This window comes from Zophobas morio, unplaced genomic scaffold (genome assembly GCF_036711695.1).
Source record: "Zophobas morio isolate AGI-343-1 ecotype UQ-CSIRO unplaced genomic scaffold, CSIRO_AGI_Zmor_V1 ptg000076l, whole genome shotgun sequence".
In the NCBI taxonomy this organism is placed as follows: domain Eukaryota; kingdom Metazoa; phylum Arthropoda; class Insecta; order Coleoptera; family Tenebrionidae; genus Zophobas; species Zophobas morio.
Genome location: NW_026972181.1, coordinates 2,568,013 through 2,587,198, shown reverse-complemented (window position 1 = coordinate 2,587,198; position 19,186 = coordinate 2,568,013).

The window sequence follows — 19,186 nt, the reverse complement described above, 5'->3', positions numbered from 1 at the left end:
TAAAGCGTTCAATTACAGCGGCCTTAACATCAGGGTTATTAGTTGTATAATAATTTACACCGTGACGTTTAAATAACTTTTGCACTTTTGCTGCGATAAACTCTTTACCATGGTCGGTTTGCAAGTTATTTGGTATACGTTCACTGCAAGAAAAAATATCTTCAAACGCCTTTACGACCTCAGATTCAGTTTTTGTCTTCAGTTTTTTAGCCCAGGCATATTTGCTAAACACATCGATGACAGTCAATAAATATTTTATACCGTCGTTATATTTTTTAAATTTCACCATATAGATAAGATCTGCCTGATAAAGTTCAGCTATGTTTGTTACATGATATTTGTTACGTTGAAATTTCCGTTTAATTTGTTTGTGCAGAGTGTATGCATTTTGTGAGCGCAACCAATTTTGGACCTGCGACTGTGGTTTGTTTGTCGCTTTACACAATTTGCGAACGCTTGAAAAAGATGCATTATGTTTTGGATTATAGTAAACTTCTTCTAAACTATCCATAATCTAATACTGAAGTTTTGACCACTTGATTTTACTTTTAGAATTTTCGAATTCTCGATGCTGCGTAGTAGCTGTTGGCGTTTCAAATAAAAGTTCTGGACTAGATTTCACTTCATCTGGGGATGTGTTATATTTAGTCTTTCTTTTACGGTTCTTTTGCGAATTATTTGATTTCGATGTTCCGACATCTTCAATATTATTCTGAGGCGTCTTGGTACCGCCAACAATAAAAGCGCGACGTTTCCAATTACCAATCACCTCAAACGGCATATTTATGTTACTCATTATTCGAGCAAACGACTGCCAACCCATAGGGTCAGGTATATTTTGTCTATACCTCAATATGTCATAAGTCAAATCTATTATATTCGAACCATGAATCACGACACCATCAACCGAAATTTCTCCTTTCTCATTCCACTTAACACTACTCGCAGCTTTCAGTCTACTTAACAAAAATTCTGCCTTAGACCGAAAAATCTTTGGTACACTAATTAGAATGTCATTTTCGCTAAGAGAGGTTGTCATCGTATCAACAGTGTCTTTATTCTCATCCGTTACAGACAAAGCTATCACATTAACAGCATTGGGATACCTTTGAAGTACTTGACTGTACTTGGTCCATTTGTCGTGATCACTTAATTGTTTGTTCATTAACACAGATTTCATTTCTTCATCTAGTCGCGATAATGTGTCAGGTAATGTAGATTTGATTTTTTGTGTCTGTTCATATACTTCGGGGTCGATTAATACCATCTTCTTAGCGTTCTCCATCTCTTAGTAAATTATTATTAATTATTTGTTGAACAAACTGCTTAGGACTCCAGAGATTATCGGCGTTAACAATAGAGGTAGGAAACCACCACCCTTTTGTATGATAAGCTTCTTTCTCGATCGGAAAGAAACACCAGGTTTGAGTAATCTACGAAGAGTAGTCTTGTGTTTGGATATATTTACTTTTTGCGATTTCGCTAAAGGAACTTTGCCGATTAAAATATTATAAACACATTCGCAGATACTGTGAATAAGATCTTTATCAGCCGATTTTAACAACGCTTTCCTGTAGTGTGGTTTAGTTTTGCATAAAAATTTAATAACATCCGAACTGTTTCGAACACCACGCGACATTGTTGAATAATGAAATCATTTTAATATGGCTTCGCGTATTTATACTCTTTTTTGGGAATGTAAGCATTAGACGGTTGTTCATCTGGCAAAATATTCGTACGCAGTCGGTAGTGTTCGGGCGTACTCTGTTTTAAGTCGAACATTAAATATCCGTGAGGTAGCATCGGCGTATGCTTCTTGTACGTACTTAAAATTTTCTGGAAACACTTGTCTTGCTAAATACTTAATCTGAGACCTATCTCTAGGGTTTTTGAAAAAAATCAAATAATTTGCATTCAGCGAAATATCCCTCTGCCCTCTTCCTTGATGAAAAATATTTTGCGTCAAATAAAATACACTCAAATTCCGATGATGTGATCCTTTAGTAAATATATCGACGACGATTTTTCCTGTTTCACTCATAAGATCATCAAGTATTATTAAAGTGGGGTGCAAGCCTGTGAACGAGCTCATGTCCGGTAGGCCTTGTTTATATTCTATTAGTCCGCTGTTTTCATAAATTGACTGCATTTCAGCATAGTGCCATATAATTTTCTTAAATTCGACATCACACATAGCACCAATATTATCTATAAACTTTTTCGTGAACACTGTTTTACCACACGATGTAGGACCAGCAACGATAGCGGTGAATGGATGCTTAAATCTCAAATCCATGTTGTTCGTAAATGCAGTTTAGTTAAAATAGGTTTTTCACAGATGGAATACTAAAGAAATACTGAGACAAAATATTATTATTTATTTTATTTATACTATTTTGGTGACATTTATATAATATACGTGTTACCTTTTTTTGCGTACAATAATAATAATCGTTATGTTCCCTAAAGTACTTGATGCGTTTGTTAACATGATATATTAAAGTGTGTGGTGTCTTCATGCGCATCTCATGTAAGATCCAATCTTCGGCATAACCTTTTGATATAACATAAAGAAGTGCTTCTTCGATACTTGCATTGTTATTCTCTATCACGTGAAGTGCTACATCATTGATAAATATATCATAGATAGGTCGACGAGCTGATATTCGCTTGCTTAGCAGAGCTTGGAAGTACGAATTATGTTTATGTATCTTCAAGAGGGTATCATTTTTGACACACAAAGATTTGTGGACATCTTCTTCGGAGCACGATATTTTAAACACTTTTTCTTTGAATTGAAATGTTACATTGTGGCGTCTTGTTGAAAACACATCAGCATCACCTGTGTAATTTACACTTCTTATTTCGGCTATCTTTCTACCCAATTTCTTGACAAAATCATCATATTCTTCATCGTCGAAGATCGCTGCCGTTGTCAATTGTGGATTGTGGATTTTAACAACCGCTTCAAAGTTTTTAACTGGTCTCACACCGAATGAAATAAAATTACTTCCCGATTTAGTTAGCGGAAGCATTATTTCATCAACTAACCGATAACGTTCATTTGCGATCCTACGACGCTCCTGTATCGCCTCGAACGCATCGACTGCAGCCGACATGGCCTCATCTAGATTGTCGTCGAAGATGCTGTCAGCTTTATCTTCGCCTGCACTACGTTGGGTGTCGTTCCAAAATGCACACTCAGGGGTTTGAGGTACCGGCGACGTCGGCGACATAGCGTTAATGGACGATGTACCCAAATTGTTTTCACCACCCGCTTCTTCTTCATCATCAGTCTTCTTTCTCCTTTAGTAGAGTATAAAATATAAAAACTTTATTATTATTTTAAATACCCCAAAATTGCTTTTTATTGATGGACCAGGATAATAATTGGTAAAATTAAAAAAATAGACCGTAAAAAAAAGCCAGAATTCTTATTCAAATCCCTCGGTTTTCAACACCCCAAACATTTACCGAGTTAATAAAAAAAGTGCAAAACATACCCTGTTTTCGTTCGAACTACATTGAAGAGTTAAAAAGCCATCGGGAAAAGCTCGTCAAAAACCTTAAAAAAATCTTTTCTTATATACCTCAAAGTGCGATTTCATTGCTGGGGCTTAGTTGGGGCAATAAAAAAACAAAATATAATTCGGAATTTACAAAATTTAACAAAAATCAAGTAAATTCGATGGTCATATAAAAAATTATACGTAAGTAACTGAGACCATAAGAAAACATTCAATCATAGTCCTACAGAAACAAAATCATAAATCACTGTTTATATCAACTTATATCTCTTCATTTAGTGGGAACAGGGTGTTTCCTTCGCTGTCCACGCATACTCGTCCCTCCATGATAACATCCGGGCTGTTTTCTTCATTAATGTTTACCATGCAACTGACAGAGATCTTTCCATCACGAGCTAAAAATACACCCTGAAGAATTTTATTTTCCGTCTTGAGAAAACACTTTGCACAGACTTTGTAATATTTTTTATCCAGTATCTGTTTAAGAGCCGTATCCACACTATTTGCACTGTTGAAGTGTTTAATTTCCACTACCACTGATGTGTTATCATTTATCTTGAAAAATATATCAATTCAGGGTGAATTACCGCTGTCAATTTTGAGCTCAGCATAGCAGCTCTTGTCAATCCCTTCCTTTACAAGAAAATATAAATCAGCTTGTATTTCAAAATGGTTGCTGGGGATATTTGTGCCAGTATACAAGTTTGCGAAGCACTTTGCAACTTCAATGCACAAAGATATGTTATCTCCCAGTGGCGCACTGATGTCTGCCAGAGATTTTAAGCTTGCAATTAATGCAGAGATTTTGGAACTGTCAAACTTCCCGGTCTCCTTTTTGAGAAGACCAGAAAGCACTTTTTGTCTAAGACGACTATCAATTTCGAAGTTAGGGATTTTTATGACAAGACATGCATTGTCTCTTTTGATTACATTAAAAAAACCACGATCTGTTAAAAATCGAAAGTACAAATCAACCAATTCTTCACTCACATTTCCAGATCTTTTAATTAGTTCATTCAATTTTAAAATATGTTGAGGCTCTATATTCTCAACAATTTTGACTGACGCAGTTCCTTCAGGACCATCTAATAAAGAAAAAACCTTCTTATGAAATGGGCTCTCTGCAAGTAGACTATCTAGACGATTCGAACCCATCTTATCCTTCCAGTAAGAGCATAGAATCGAAGTTCTTGAGTAATTGAGAATAGAAAAAGAGCTAAAAATCTTCTTCTCGTTTTTATAACTGAATATCCATTATACCACTCAGCATTTTTTCCTTTAATTCATTAGTGTTTTGTTCTAAATAGACATTCACTAAAAATTCACTTCTTCTTCCGTAAATCCAAATGATTCAGAAAAAGAATGGGAGTCCAAGAAAAATCGAGTTTGAGTATTATTTGGTCCAAGTGATAATATACCTCCCATTGCACAACAGGCCATGAGCAATGCCTTTTTCACAAAACAGCACGATTTCAGAATATAGCGAGTCCAAAGGCGAATAAACATGGTAATGTCATTGACTTTTTTTTCTATTTCCTCCTTCTTTCCGCTTTGAAAGATCATTTCACAAACAAAGGCATCGAACTCGTCAATAAGTAAAATAACGCCTTTTCCAGTTTCTTCAGTTTTGAAAAAAATGGCAGGCCACTTAACACAAAGTTTTCCTTGTCTGCTTCAGTTGTATTTGCGTTAGACCAAAATCTTTTATGCTCTAGATAATCGTAGTACGTTAAAAATTTATCTACATGAAGACCACGCATTCTTTCGTTCTGTGTGCTTAACCACACGTATTTTCCATTGACTTCTGTTACCAAATATCCATGCTTCTTATATACTTCTATAATTTCTGTTTCCAGACTTACTATAACATGTTTTTCAGATGTAGCGTTAATGTTCCCAAAATCTATTGAAATGACAGGGTGTTGTCCACAGTGTTCGTAAAACCATTGTTTACATTGATCGCAACTTTCTAGAGAAAGTGAACAATGGCACATTTTAAAAATCTCCTTTGTCTTAAATATTTTGAAATATTTTGACATGTTTTTTAAATCCTCAATAAATCTTCCATCTTTTTGTATTAGATTTATAACGCTAACCCCAGAGCTGGTCGTAAGGATTCCAAAGAATTTCTCAAGCATCTTCAAGATTGACGTTTTACCAAACCGTGATGGAGCAGTAACTAACAGTATGCTATCGGGATCATGATAAAAGTGCCAAGCGAACAAACTCTTATCTATGAAGTCTATGCATCCATTTAACGCATCATAATCTGAGCTGCTCAAGTTGACCAACCGCTGTAAAAAATAAAAAAGAATAACATGGTTATCCTAACGATTTTTTTTATCGATGTTAAGATAAGTTTTTGTTAATTGTAACTTGCCTTTTCATGATGAGCGGCCACTCCTTCAGAGCAATTATCACATATTTTTGAAGGCGACAAAGTGTGATTTTCACCTGAACTGTTTAGGACATTTTCCTGGCAATCGGATGCCTCTTGAGCCCCAATATCATTCTATGTAAGAACAACACAGTATTATTATATGAATCTAAGATTCATTAAAAAGAAAATTTTCTGGACTTACCATATTATTCAATGTATTATCACCAAGTCTTATTTTTTTAGATGGTATTTCATCCATTGGTTGAGGTTAATTTTCAGTTATAATCTAAAAAACACAGTTTCCATTAGTGAAAAGAAAAATTTATGGAAATGAAAAAGACCACTAAGAGCAAAATTTTTACTAAGTATCACATACGAGTATCTCATAACAAAAACATTTGAATAAAATAAAAAATGAAAGATCAATGAATACACATAAAATATCACAAGCCCTTAAAATACGAATAAACTTTACGCATGGTAAATGGATCGATCCATAATTATAATTTATTATAAATAACTGAGCATTAATCGCAAGCCACACGTCTGGACAATAAAAGTGGGAAATGAAAACAACTTTATCATTATCTTTTCAGTTTTTTTTAACTGGTTTTTCTGAAAACTTTGTAGCTGCAGTTTTCTGTCAATATTTCGTCTGATGGAATCCAGGCTATATATTCGCTTCGAATAAAAATAAAACCTCAATAAAAATAAAAGATAAGACAATGAAAACAATTCTTGCCCTCCAATTGCAGAATGGGTTCTATTTGAGGAGAGATTTTAAGAATCAAAATATGTTTTTCTAATGGTGGTGTTAATATTTAATTTATTAATTGCACCATCATAATCACCATGGTTATTAGCCCGTGATCATGGAGTATTTTCTTGTATTGTCAGTTTTTTTATTTTTTTTTTCAGTGATTTAACAATTATTTCTTGATTTGTAAAGTTTAAATATTTAACGAGTGATCTCGTCATATTCTTTGGTTGTGGACTTTTATTTAAATTATTAATTTCCTTGTCTACTACCCAGTCGGACACTAATCTCTTTTACTGAAACTAATGGGTGATATAAATTTTTATAATAAATTAAAAAAAAATGGCCAATACTAAAGATAATAAAATTGTAGCAGAATATTATACACCATTAAAAACAAGACAACCATCTGAACTACAGCAATTTAAAAATAGTTACAAATCTTTTACTCTTGATAAAAAACGAAATTTACCAAAAAATATCAGTGGAGTAACTCAAATGAGAAATCGTAATTTTACCATTGAATATCTCAATTCGACTGTAAATAAAAAACTAACAAAGACAGAATTTTGCAAATCTAAAAATATTTCCAGAAATTCCCTAAATATGGGACTAAATTCCGTTGGAATTAAGATTGCATGTAAAACAAGAACAAATGGGAACAAACCAGAACAATCGGGAACAAAAGAGAACAAATCGGAACAATTGGGATCAAAAGAGAGAAAAAATAAAATAAAAAATAAAAAAATATTCGGTAATGTAGAACATAAAGCAGGTAGTCGTAAAAATATAAGTTTAGATGAAGAAGCAGATAAATTAATTAGTAAATCTAATCAAGCAGCGTTGACTGGCAGTTTGTGAGCTCTCTGGAAGATGTACATCTTATGGTCGATTTCTTTAACAAAGCAGTCTCTACAATTTTCGATATTCACGCCCCTTTGAAACTCGTAACATCCAAGCCTCATAAAAAGTATCGCCCCTACATTACAGAAAATATCAAACAGATGATTAAAATTAAAAATGACCCCTATAAAAGATTCCAAAGAAGTTATAATAATCATCATCGCGTCTTCTACAAAGATATGTGCAAGCAAGTAGCTGAGGCAATCAAGCGAGAAAAGAAAGCCTTCATGAAACATATGCTTGAACGAACTAATGGGCAATCTAAACAACTATGGAGCACGCTTAAGAAACTTAATGTGCATAAAAAGGAACAGAAATCGATTGCCAGAATATTACGTCCGACGAGTACAATCAGTTTTTAGTGGATCAGTGCAGGAACCAGCGTGTAAGCTCAGACATAATGGATTTCTTCTCCAACAATATGCCAGAGATAACCAAAACATTTACTTTTTTGCGTACAACTGAAGCTGAAGTGGCAGAAATCATCGATAAGATTCGGTCCAATGCAGCCGGCGTGGACAATTTAAATCTTAAAATGTCAAATTAATTTATCCATTCTGTAAATCGGCTCTAATCCATATCATCAGTACATCATTAGAAATGGGAGTAGTTCCTTCTCAATGGAAATTATCTTCTATTATACCGCTGCCAAAAAAACCCAACGCTAGACTTCTAAATGAACTATGACCAATTAGCATTCTTCTGATTTTGTCCAAACCCTAGTAGCACCAAAATATTTATGAAATATGTAAAACACAATATTTATCTAACATACTTTCGACAGATTTTTAAATATTTAATAAATATTGCAAAACAATATTAGACTAATATTGTTAATACTACGTCATACAAATATTCTAATAAAATATTGGGGGTATATATAAATAAAATGTTAAAATTTAAATTTATTTATATATTTATTAGTAACAAAAGTACATATTAAATTAATTTGTTGGCACAGCAGGACTTGAATTTCTGAAAGCCATTGCTCAGCTGTAGTTTGACACCCTAACATATATTCTTATTCAGAAAATGTTCTTAGTCACCATTATAAGAAGCTAAAAGTACAGATTTATTTTTCAGCGATCATTATACAGTTGAAACTCTTACCTCTGTTGACAATGTACTAACAATTTGTAAGTATTTTATGGACCCAAAAAAATTAAATTCGTCTCCGTACTTACGGTAACTGAAAATTAAACATATTTTTATCATAATTATTGCATTAAAAATTTGTTTACCTTGAAAAATACGAAAAAGATGAGCTTTTACTTTTACATATATAAAAATAAAGTAAATTCTGTAGTGACCAAAATTGATCATTAAAAAATTTTGTTCTTTGGAAGTCGTTGTTGTGCTGAAGCTAGAAATAAACTAATGCTTTTTTTAATATTTTCGTGAGTAGCGTTTGTCAGTGGCGGCTGGTGACCTTTTGAAATGGGGGGACACAATTTGATTAATGAGTTAATGAAGATATAAAGCAGGTTGTTATTAGCAATTAATAGACGAAATTGTGTGACAAAAATAAATACAAAAATACATTCAATAAAAATAAAAAAGGATTTCTCCATATAATTTTTTGCCTTCAGTGTTCATGGCATCTAAAAGCTCATTTTGGACAGTTTTACGCGTTCCTTTAAAAACCGTTGCTTCTTTCAGATGATCTGACAAAGTCCAATTCAGCCATAAAATCAATCAGACCTCGAAATATACCTGAATTTTGTGATTACTTACTTTTGTCATGTCCACGTTAAGCAAACTCAAACACTCCACAAAATTTTATGCACATTATCAATCGGCGTAAGACAGTGTGTTATTGAAAGGTACGTACAAAATAACATCGGCAATTGGTCTCGAAGTATGGGTGCTAAAAGTAAAAAAAAGTTCAGGTAAAAGTGTTCTCCTTTTAGAGATAAAAATGATTAAAATTTATATCCAAATTCGTTGTACGCCTCTGGCAAAAAGATCATCTTTCGTTTCTATAGCAACATTTAGTCTTGTTGTATTGTTACAGTTGCTAGGATTTACTAAAATAAATTAATTTGACCTATTTATCCTTCAGTGTCGTTCAGTAGATACGGGTTAATTTTCCCCTTATAATTTCGATAACACAAAATAAGTTTTTCAGATTTCTTAGACTTCGCGAATAACTGTCAATTTTGTTGTACGTACCTTTCAATAACACCCTGTATATGGCGATTTTTGTCGACCCTTGCGTTATGTGCTCGAATATTATTAATATAAGCGATATGTAGTTGTTTCCGAATGTCTGTATTACCGAGAAGATTACCCAAGAATATTTATCATACGTGTTCGCGCAGAATGAAAATTAAAACCCGCGATAGTAACTCAATCCTCTAGAGCACGGTGGCAACGGGCTCACAATCCAGTTGTATCAGGCGCATATCAGGCGGCTACGACGTGTAGTTTCCATGGCAACGGTGTAAACAAAACATCTAAATGAGCCATGATTCGGTCCATTCGGTCTCTGTGCCTGGTTTTTATCAGCATTTCATCAGAAATAACACATCATATATCCAAGACACATCTTTAGATGCAAGTGGAAGTTTTGATACATTTTAGACAAGTGGAGCGAGTTAAAAAAATTAGTTTGATAATTATGACACAAATTTCCGGATAATTTTTTAAATATTGAAAATTACTATTTTACTATGTGTTTGTAGACGTTGTAATTTTGGGGGGGCACGTGCCCTTGTGCCCCCCGGCACCAGCCGTCCCTGGCGTTTGTATGTCTTCTTCGGATGGAAGCTAAAAAGTACGAGTAAATGTATATTTCTCCAAATTATTACTTTATAAATTTACATACCCAGGACAACATCATATAATGCCTTTACATCACAAAAGGCCTTTTTCTTCTTTTTACCTTGACCATAGTATTCACATGCAAGATCCTTTGCAAATATTTTACTCATAATGAAAAAAATCGTTTTACGTACTGTATCTCCACCCAAAAGCGAACACAACTGTATCTGACAAAGACAATAAATATTTAAATGAAATAAGCAACAGTAAATTCTGTTCTTAGCAGCTCAAGTTTTTTAGCGTCACTTTCCATTACTTGATTGTTTATTTCCATTAATTCTTCAGTTGAATTCGCTGGCAACAGGTCAATAAAAGAACCTATCTTTTCTGTAGATGTGTTTACTTTTAGCAGCATGTGATTTTTAATTCTGTCTAGCCTTTTCAGAATTTCTTTCAATTCAAATTATGGTATTCAGCACTCGTAATTGAACTCGACACCGATGAAGCTAGAAAAATTACTGCTGCCTAATTTGATTAACTAACCAATACATTAGTTACAATTCTCATGATCACTGTCATTGATGGTTACAGTATTCGTACTTGCAAAGCTTGTATCAGTATTATCTGGTGACTGAGAATTAGATAGTCTTTCTAAAATAATAATTCAGGATTATAAGTTAGAATAAAAAAAAAATATATGAATAAATACCTGTTCGTTTAACAGCAATCGATTCAGGTGACCGAAAGTTATTTAACGGCTGTGACGGAAGTGCAGGAACATTGAAGACAAATTTATTCTTAAGGCATTCATCATCTTCAGACGATTCTTCACTATCGCTCTCCTCTTCCTTTGCTTTGAAATATTTTGTTCTTCAATTAATCGTTTAGGCTTTTTTCTTTTCCTGTTCATATTGTTTTCGTTTGGACTTTGTGGACTTTCGTCGCTATCGCTTTCAATATTTGATGTATTTTCTGCTTTAGAACATAGTTCACGAGCCTTATTAAGATCTTTAATTGACTTTTTTTTCAACCGTGCACGACACCATGTAAAATTGTTGTCTATGTTTGTACACTCATAAATTAATTTCCGGATTTTGTGATCCGGAATACCTTCTGGATATTTATACTCCGTACAGTCTGCATTTGCCCATTTAGAAGGCACAAAATCAACAGTATTATCATACCAAATAATGAGATCCCACATACTGCAAAAGTTAAGAGTGTAAAAGAAAATCTTCACAGATTTCTAAGGCGGATAAAAAATCATTCCTATAATTAATAAAACGCATATTTGCATTCAGCGAGGACTAAATCTTTTGCTACACTACGTAAGCAATTATTGCAGAAAACAAAAACGATAACGTTGATGGCAATAACATTGTACCCTATACAGAAATTTAAAAAAAAATCATTAAAAGCAAATTATTATTAGTGAGTGAAAAGTTTTGTTTAAATTATATATGAAAATGAAGTAGCTCAAAGACTACAAAGCCATTATTAGTTTCAAAAGGAATTACAAAACATTTATCTAATGTACTGTATGTTCCAGATTTAATTTCTTCAAAATTAACGAAACCTGATTCTGACAATCTTTTGCAAATTTGAGAGCACGGACGATTAGGTCGCCTAATAAAAGATTTTAACATACCTAAATAATTTTCAAAAGGAACACAACTTAATTCATTTACATTCTCATTTAAATTAATTACTTCATCTGCAAGATGAATTAAACTATGGACATTGTAAACACATGATTCACGGCCATAGAGTTTTGGACATAATTTAAATTTTGTCAGCAATTCTTTAGCTAAATTTAACCAGTGTACACTACTTTTAAATTTATTTGACAATAATATCCGTAATGCACAGTGGAAGAATAAAAAATGTTCATACAGAGACTCTGACAACATATTTCGGAATATCAGTGGGCCTAAATACAACATGATCAAACCATATTCGGTTGCTTTAAATCTATCGATTTCTGCGAAAGGTCTGGGCTGTCTATTAAAATCAGAAGTATTGTATTTTGCACAATATAACAGAAGTTTTGATAATCTTAAACGTAACGTAACTGGTAACTTTACAGAACGTGTCTCACAACCTTTTAACCAATAATTCAAAAGCTTACGCATTGCACCCAAATAACACAAGTGCATATACTCTAGTGGAAATTGCTTGATAAGATCAAAGTTATCTAAATGTAGAAGGGGGCTTTTCAATAACTGGTGTTCTGGAAATGTTACATTGACAAAATCTTCATGTGTTCGCAGCTCACTATTTGTATTTAAATAAACAACCCTTCTGTTTACCACAACACCACGTTGAATGCAGCGTTCACAACCAAACATGCCGCTATGCCCTTTTATACATTTTAAAAACGCCCGTGCAGGTGCATCACATGTAAAACATAAAATTCTGATATTTAATATAACACCATTAACTATGAGATTATTTGATGTTAAGCTATTTAACTCATATAAAAAATCTTCTAAATATTGAACAATTGAATTAGGTTTAGAATCGCCACAATATAAGGCAACTGGAAAAGGTCGTACTTTAAAAGAGTCAACATGAATATGACAAAGAATAGGCCAGAATTGCTTATTACTGCTTTTAAAAATCCGTAAACCATCAACATTGAATAATAGTTTTACAGTTTTAGTTTCCAAAATTTTTGTTTTTATGGAATATTTTTGCAAATATAAATTTAAAACTGGCATTATTCCAAAATAAACATATTCTCCAGTAGATCCCCTCAAACTCTGCATTGGTCTGATATTTACTTGTTTTGATGTACCTAAAACCGTGCGAGCATCAAGTGGTAAATCTAAACCCAAAATAGTTCTAAGGCCCTTTAGTAAACCGTTCATTTGGGATAAATTTATCTTATTTGTTAGCGCCCACTCCTTTAAGAAAGTTGTAAATGTTTTTAATAGATTATTATGATCTAATGAATCTGCAGGTAAAATTGTTGTCATTAAGTCAGCTTGAGCGAGTTCCATGCATTCTTCAGAAACAGGTCTTTCATTACTGCCAATAACATTGTTATGTACACTATGAACAGTTTTATTTATTGCATTTGTATTATTATTATTATTATTATTATTATTAGAAATGCGTTCGGGCAGAGGCTAGTGCCTGTTATGCCCGCGCAAGAACACAGTTATGTTAGCATTAGTCTCGTTGATGTAAATCCAGTCTAATTTTGAACTCGGTAAGATTTTTGCAACTTACAACATGAGCGGGTAAGGAATTCCAAAATTCGAACACTCTGTTAGTGATGAAATATTTTCTGACATCTGTGCGAAACTTCTCTTTTAAGAGTTTGAAAGCGTGACCTCTAGTACGGCCATCCGTATTTAAAGGAAAGAGATATCTAATAGGTGAGTCACCATCAGTAAGCGCTCGGAATACGGTAATGGCATCCCCTCGCTTGCGTCTGCGGGAGAGCATTGGGAGACACATCAGTTTGAGCCTATCCTGATATGATGGACGTATCTGACCAAAAGGCAGCCTAGTAACCCGCCGTTGAGTGGCTTCTAATAAATCGTTGTCTCGTACTAGGTGTGGGCTCCAAACACTATTCGCGAACTCTAGGATAAGTCTTATATATGTTTTATATAACGCAACAATAACCTTAACGTTCGCTTTCCCAAAAGCTTTAGTGATTAAATACACTGTTCTGTTAGCCTTTCTGGTGATGCAAGCAACGTGTTCTGACCACGAAAGATCGGATGTAATGGTAACACCTAGATCGGAGCAGGTGTTCGTTTTAGAAAGCTCGACGCCATTAAGGTAGTAACAATTCCGAGGGTTTTGTCCTCCGAGGTGGAGTACTCTACACTTAGACATATTTAATGGAATTAACCAGTCACGGGACCAGGTGTGGATTGAGGTGATATCATTGCTTAAAATCATACAGTTCGAGCTAGAGTTGTAAAGTTTTACATCGTCGGCGTACATAGCACATTTAGACCTCAAACCGTTGGTGATATCTGACGAATAAACTATAAACAACAAGGGCCCGAGCACGGAGCCTTGAGGGACTCCGCTCAGTACCTTAACCGGGACACTAACAGAATTACCAATTCTGACCCTAAATGAACGATCAGTGAGAAAGGAGTCTATCCAACGAAAAAGGTCGCCCCTTATTCCATAGTGATCTAGTTTGAACAGAAGACGACGCTTAGGCACACGGTCAAAAGCCTTGGAAAAATCGAAATATACAACGTCCACTGTGTCACCCGTATCCAGCGCTCGAGTCCAGTCAGCGAGAGAAGTCAGAAGGTTGGTGTTTATAGACTTTCCCGGCAGAAAACCATGCTGTGCTGGTGGAATCACATTATGTTTCATAAGGAACGCAATCATATTATCGTAAATAATGGACTCCATGACCTTCACGACAAGAGACGTTAGACTAATGGGGCGGTAATTATCTGCATCGAGTTTGTCCCCTTTTTTGTAAACTGGAGTGATCGGAGCAGTTTTCCAGTCTAATGGTAGAATACCCGTATCGATGGACTGGTTAAAAAGTACGGAAAGTGGGTCTGCTAACGAATTCGCACACTTATTTAGAACACTGACAGAAAAACCGTCAGGGCCCGGAGATTTCCCCTCCTTAAGTGATCGCAGTTTGTTAAGTACCGAGTCTTTAGTGAAGTGGACAAAATCAAGACTTTCTGATTTTGCTGGACCATTTATGACGGGCAATGTTATGTGAGGTTCCTTGACAAATATCTTCGAAAAACTTGAAGCGAAAATGTCAGCAGCAGCACGCTGACTACTAGCAATTTGGCGGTTTCCATCTTTAATCAAAGGCATTTGAACGAAGGACCCTTTTATGGCTGAGCGGACATATTTGTAGAACCGCCTGGGATTTGCATCGGCAACCAATTGTTTCTCGTAGTTTTCCTTAGCTGTCTTAATAATCGTGGAAAGGCGATTATAGAAAGCTCTATGAGTAGCATAATCAAATTTACTACTTGTACGTTTGTACGCTCGCCACAACGACCGTTTTTTATTAATCAGCTTAAGTATCTTGCCGTCAATCCATGGTTTGGTAGAAGATTTCTTAACGGTGACTCGAGATGAACAGCTGTCAATGATCTCCTGGAGACGTAATTTAAAGGCATCCCAGCTGGAAGATACGTCAGTGTGTGTAGAAATGAATGACCAGTCAATATTAGATAATCTAGTGTTGATATCTTCATAATTAGTGACTAATCTGCTGAACGTGATTGTTCGTTTGCGGGGAGTAAAACACAACTGCATGTCAGCCTTAATTAGAACATGATCCGACTTACCTATCGGGTCTAGATACTCCAAGTTCGCCAATAAATTTGCATCCGATATCATCACTAAATCTAGCGTTGATGGTTGTTGGTTTCGCCGAATTCTCGTTGGCTGGTCTACCAGCTGCAGCATTCTAGTGCTCATCAAAAAGTCAACCAATAGTTGGTTAGACTGACTGCATTTTAACTTAGGGTTTAATGGCCACTTTAGATCGGGGATATTAAAGTCACCGAACACGAATACATTTTCATAAGCCTCAACTAGATCTGATAATTTTAAGAATAAATTGTGGTCTGATGTTAAATCAGTACCAGGTGGTCGGTAAACACATGATAGTATAAAAGAGGAGTTCTTGCAGGAAATCCGAAGAAGAAGACTGTCTATGTTGCAAGTGTCAAAACTGAGTTGTGCTACATGTAATTCAGATAAAAGGTGATTCGCAATAAAAATACAAACGCCCCCTCCTCTAGTACGAGTGCGATCTGCCCTAAAGATAGTGTAATCCCCCATGAAGAAAAGATGATCTCGTATTGACGAGGATAACCACGTTTCTGTGACTATTAGAAAACTCGGCTTTTCATAGGTAACGAAAGCTAATAAGTCGTTATACTTAGCCATTATAGAGGCTATGTTAGTGTATATTACAGTATTTTTAAAGAACTGTGGGAAGAGAGTATTTTTATTATAATGGGAATCGAATTTTAATAGGGGTTATAAGAATTTAAAAACCTTATAAGAAAATACCGAAAGTGTAGGATACTGCAGTAAATTACGTTTAAAAAGCGGACGTCGTGGGAGTCTGAAACAGACCGGATAGATCTGTGCCATGTTCCTCTGGCAGGGAACTTAAGGCTTTTTTAATTCTCTTTTGAATTTTTTTGCATCGATTTTTCAAGTTTTTGTGCGACACAAGAGGGTAAATGTTGTGAAGCATTATAAGAACACCATAAATGTCATTAGTATATTCCCTAATAAGACTTAGAATATCCGGTTTTCCAACAGCCTTCTCAAGAAAGGCAACAGTCTCCTCGAAGGTGAGAGGGTAGTGAGCATTGTTAATTAGTTGTTCAGCGGGTGCTAGTATTTCAGATGTTGAAGTAAGGCTTTCGGTTGAATCGGAAGGTTTAATTTTTTTCCCCCGTACACTTTGGTCTGTGTCATCAAGGTTTAGCTGTGGTTGATCAGGGGGGATGAATTCAGTCGAAGGTTCATCAGGGGCAGAGCGCTTAGCGGTAGTCGAAGGTGAGGGGATAACCAGATTAGAAGTCTCCAATTGGTCGTCTAAAGCACGAGATTTACCAACAGCTAAATCCAGAGGAGTCGACGAGTTGGAAGTATCCGTTTGGTCAGTGGGTTCAGTTTGGTTTGGACAGGCACTGGCGAAATGGCCTGAGACTTTACACCTGAAACAAACATCATCATAGCTAAGAAAGATCCTGTAATTCGTGTTATCGTACTTTATGACCATGGAAGAAGGGAGGTTAATAGAGTCATCAGGCTGAATGTAGATTTGCCTTCGGAAACTTAGCACATGCTTAAATTCGTCAGCTTCAATACTCGCTCTTCAGAATGACATTTTCGATACTGCAGTAAAACCTAGGGTTTGAACAAGATTCTCTATAACGTTGTGGGGAACTGAAGGACATACATTTGAAAAGATAATGCGACGTGCCGGGTTCATTAGACGTCTTATGTTGACTTCAAAATCTTTAATTGTGATCACCGGATGATCAGCAACTACTTGATCAACCAACAGTTTAGAGCTCATGTATATGCAAATACGGCCATTTGAAATTCGCGAGGCAAAAATAATGTTTTTTGGTTGCACTATATTACCTATAGCGACAACGTAGTCTGTGAGTTTTAAGTCGTCGACAGCGTTCATAACTATCGCTTGTTCTTTAGCTGGGAATTGCGGCGCCGAAGTCGCCATTTTGATTTCTCGTTCGTTTAAGCTTTGTCAGTATACCGCTGCGCCGGACAGGCGAGCAATATAGGCTGTTACTGTGGTCAATGCAAAAAGAGGGAGAACCTATCAGCACTTCCAAGATAAGCGAGAGACAAAAACTCAAGTACCGAATTAATGGGGAAGCATGTAATTTGCTTCCCCTTCACTAAGGGTTGAAGCTGTTTAGCACAATCAACTCTTAGATTCTACAACTTTTCGCTAGCCAAATTTTAAAAAATAGCAAGAAACGGGCTCACCGGGAGAAGCAAATACGTCTAGAGAGACAGGGTACACTGCTCACTCGTTGAGTTCACGTTAATTAGTTGTTCGTTATTATGTTCAGCAATACACGTTCTTGTGGGTATTGTACAAGTATCACGATTACTATCATTACTGGTATTGTTAACATTCGCAACTTTTTTCAGATAACGATATTTTTTACAGTAGTTCCTGTTATTTCGTGGCATTTTTCCAATTTTAAACTACCTTTTTAACCAGAATTATCCAAATTCCACACACAGGACACAAACTTCCCTGTTTCACAGTTACATAAACAAAGGAAAACCGCCCGAGGAATAACAACAATTGTCTTGCTCACGTAGAACGTGGAACGTTATTTTCCCGCTCGTGATGCACGTTGCGTTGCACCGTTTAGTTTACGCCATTGCAAGACAAGAGTTCATGATGTGCAGCATGCGTATGGAACCAATCAGAATTAGACCGACATAATTCGCGGTATTTTTGAAAAAAAAATACACTAAAAGAATCTACAAAAATAATATCTGGGTACCCGCAAACATTAAATAGGTAAATATAATAAATACGTGTATGTATTTAATCGATGCTATAAACAAAAGATAAATTCAAATTTAAGAAATATCATAAAAACAATAAAAAATGCTCAATAAAATTATTTTATCTTTTTTTATCATCTTCATTTAAATATTATTAGTAAAAACTGCTCAATTTTTTAAATTTAACGTTGTTCATTTGCCTCATCATAAAATTATACATTTAAAAAAATATATAACACATGTTGTAAATATATATGAGTAAACATATTTTAAATCTAATGAAAAATGAACATGTATGTAACATTGCAAAATAAATATTAATTCTATAAGATTTCTCATATATATTATAAATACTGTGTATATTACTACATATTTAAATATTAAAATGATATGGACTAAATTTTGAGCAAATATTTGATGCTACTAGGGAAGTTGCAGAAACTGTAGTTTTAACACAAATTCCAAATCACCTAAATAATTTTTCAATAATCCCTTCAATACAGTATGGTTTTACGCCCTATCGCAGTACTATTACAGCTCTCCTGAAAGCAACTACAGATTTCACAGAAGCCATGGACGCAGGTAAGGTCACTCCGCTCATACAGCTTGACTACAGCAAAGCTTTCGACAAGATACATCATAATCTTTTACTGGCTAAACTGAAGTACTATGGCTGTAATGAAGTCGTCATATGTTGGTTCAAAAATTTTCTAAAGGGGAGGCAGCAGCTAGTAAGAATGCGCCACTTGTCATCTGGATTGTTAGACACATGTCAAGGTGTGCCACAGGGAAGCGTTCTTCTCAATCTTTACTGCCGACCTT